The sequence below is a fragment of the Arvicola amphibius genome, chromosome 14, assembly GCF_903992535.2.
Source record: "Arvicola amphibius chromosome 14, mArvAmp1.2, whole genome shotgun sequence".
NCBI classification, from domain to species: domain Eukaryota; kingdom Metazoa; phylum Chordata; class Mammalia; order Rodentia; family Cricetidae; genus Arvicola; species Arvicola amphibius.
This window is the reverse complement of record NC_052060.1, coordinates 9,215,111-9,218,276: the sequence shown is the minus strand read 5'-3', so window position 1 is coordinate 9,218,276 and position 3,166 is coordinate 9,215,111. Positions and strand designations below refer to the sequence as shown.

Here is a 3,166-nt window from a genome sequence, read left to right as displayed (position 1 = left end):
CTGGCACAGGGTGGGTACTATAATATCAATTACTATCATTAGTGTTATCAACATAAGTGGGCAATGAGTTCTTGTCTTCAGTCTGTGGTACTGATAGGTGCCATTTCAGATTACCTGCTGAATTCTGAGAGTATAGAGAGCACTTGAACAGGGCACTGCTGTGTTCTTGTTTGTTGGATTGCACTGTTAAATGTAAACCTTGAGGATGAAGGACCTCTGAAGTCAAAGTGTCTATTGAGCTGGCACAGTGGCTCACCGGGAAGAAAGGCCTAGTCCTGGGAGGAAGATACTTGACATCCAGCAACTAAGCTAGGAAGCAGCTGGAAATTTCTGCCATCCCTAGAGCTAAGGTATTTCTGTAAAATTGGGGTGGCACTAACAAAGCATACATTGCTTACATTGAGTTTATATTGGTTATAGATAACAGGTACAGTAGAGTTTGGAGCAGGAGAGAAATCTTAAGAAGTGCTTCACCTCTGGCTTGTGTGGGATAAAAGTCTGAAAAGTTTATAATATCACATGCGGGGGATGCAGTCTCAGTGGTTGACTGAGTGTGACCTCCAGCTATAGGACCCTATTGCATCTCTGGTTGCAAGGCAAATGAGATAATTGGTGTGGGAGGTCCTTCCGTCTATGTGTTGCTTTTATTGGTTAATGAATAAAGAAACTGCCTTGGCCTGTTGATAGGGCAGAACTTAGCTAGTCAGGAAGGACTGGACTGAATGCTGGGAGAAAGAAGGGCGGAGTCAGAGAGAAGTGATGGAGCCATGGGAGACAGACATGGGCTGGAATCTTGCGCAGGTAAGTCACAGCCACATGGCGATACACAGATTAATAGAAATGGGTTGAATTAATATGTAAGAGTTAGCCAATAAGAAGCTAGAGCTAAGGGGCCAAGCAGTGGTTTAAATAATACAGTTTCTATGTGATTATTTTGGGTCTAAGGTAGCTGGGTGGCTGGGAACCAACAAGCAGCCTCCTTCAGATTGGCACACCAGCATGGTGGACTAAATCCATGTAAAACCTGAGAAAGTGGTGAAGCATTCAGTGCTGCCACGTCAGAGGCCGCGAGTCGCCGCTGCCACAGCTATGGTGTCAGTAATTAACACCGTGGACACCTCTCATGAGCACATGATTCATGAGGACATGAGGACATGATGGACTATTATGGCACCCGCCTAGCAACCTGCTCCTCAAACAGATCCGTCAAAATCTTTGATGTGTGAAACGGAGGGCAGATCCTCATCGCAGACCTCAGAGGACAAGAAGGGCCAGTATGGCAGGTAGCCTGGGTCCACCCCATGTATGGCAACATCCTGGCTTCCTATTCCTACGACTGGAAAGTCATTATCTGGAAAGAGGAAAACGGCACTTGGGAGAAGACTCGAGCACTCAGGACATGACTCCTCGGTGAACTCTGTATGCTGGACCCCTCACGAGTATGGCCTGATTTTGGCTTGTGGGAGCTCTGACAGGCTGCTGACCTATACAGGAGAAGGCCAATGGGAAGTGAAGAAGATTAACAACGCTCACACGATTGGCTGTAACGCTGTCAGTTGGGCCCCTACTGTTGTGCCTGGAAGCCTCATAGACCAACCATCAGGGCAGAAGCCCAATTACATCAAGAAGTTTGCCTCAGGTGGCTGTGACAACCTCATCAAGCTCTGGAGGGAAAAGGAAGACGGCCAGTGGAAGGAGGAGCAGAAGCTAGAGGCACACAGTGACTGGGTTCGAGATGTTGCCTGGGCCCCCTCCATTGGCCTGCCTACCAGCACCATTGCCAGCTGCTCTCAGGACGGTCAAATGTTTATTTGGACCTGCGATGAGGCAATATGTGGTCACCCAAACTCCTGCACAAGTTCAATGATGTTGTGTGGCACGTGAGCTGGTCCATCACAGCTGGTCCATCCTGGCCGTGTCAGGTGGAGACAATAAGGTGACCTTATGGAAAGAGTCAGTGGATGGGCAGTGGGTGTGCATCAGCGATGTCAACAAAGGCCAGGGTTCCGTGTCCGCCTCCATCACAGAGGGCCAACAGAATGCGCAGTGACAACATAGGCAGCCTGGTCCTTTTGTTTCCAGGACTGCCTATTCTAGAACAACATCCGAACAACTGGGAAGAAGGGTCCCAATGCTACCAAGATTCCACACCCAGGAGTGCCCACGGATGGAACACTGGGTGCTCACCTGCCTTACTGGGATTCCATGTTTGGTAACTTAATGTCCAGCTGAAAGTATTCATGTCAGGAACAAATGACTATTATTTTTAAATATTTTTGGCCATTTTAAACTATCTTTTGGTTCAAGCTGTTTCAAAGCTAATAAAATCATATTGCATAGAAAAAAAACCTGAGAAAGCTTAAAAAGAAATCCTAGACACAAAGGAACAGAGTTAAGCATGGTTTGGTAGTGGCATTTTCTTGGGTTGGCTATGTTTGCTAGAAGCAAGCAGAGGCATGGCTCCTTTAAGAAAGGTCTTATTGATTTTTTTTTCAAGACAGGGTTTCTCTGTAGCTTTGGAACCTGTCCTGAAACTATTTCCTATAAACCAGGCTGGCCTTGAACTCACAGAGATCCACCTGCCTCTGCCTCCTGAGTGCTGGGATTAAAGGTATGTGGCACTCCACCCAGATCTGTATCAATAAATACCTCTTTAAAAAGTGAAGGGACTGGAGAGATGTTTTGTGTGTTAAGAGCACTTGCTTCTCTTCCAGAGGACCTGAACTCAGATCCCAGCACCCACAAGAGGCAATTGACATCCATGGTAACTCCAGTTCCAGGGCATTTGACACCCTTTGGGTATTTGATACCTTTTCTGGCCTGTGCAGGCACTGTGGGCACGTGGTGCACACAAATACACTCACACGACACACTTAATTATATAAATAATTCATTTTTTAAGTCAGAAATATCTCAATAAACAGATGTATGGTGAGCTCTAAAGTCTTAGGAAAACAATACCAGGTCAAGTCCCAAGGTACAAATAAATAATAAAGATCAGGGTTGAAATGATTGAAGTTGAAACAAAAAAGAAATGAATCAATGAAATAGAAAGTTGTTAGTTCTTTGAAAGATAAACAAGACCAACAACTGTTAGCTGGATCATCCAAAAGAGAGAGAAGACACAAATTAACCAAGTTAGAAATGAAAATGGTGTTATTACAAC

General features: G+C 45.5%; 1 pseudogene; it reads left to right on the top strand.

The window, feature by feature from the left end:
• The first annotated feature begins 1,089 nt into the window (after window positions 1-1,089).
• LOC119801432 lies at window positions 1,090-2,050 on the top strand (annotated as a pseudogene).
• The last annotated feature ends 1,116 nt before the right edge of the window (window positions 2,051-3,166 follow it).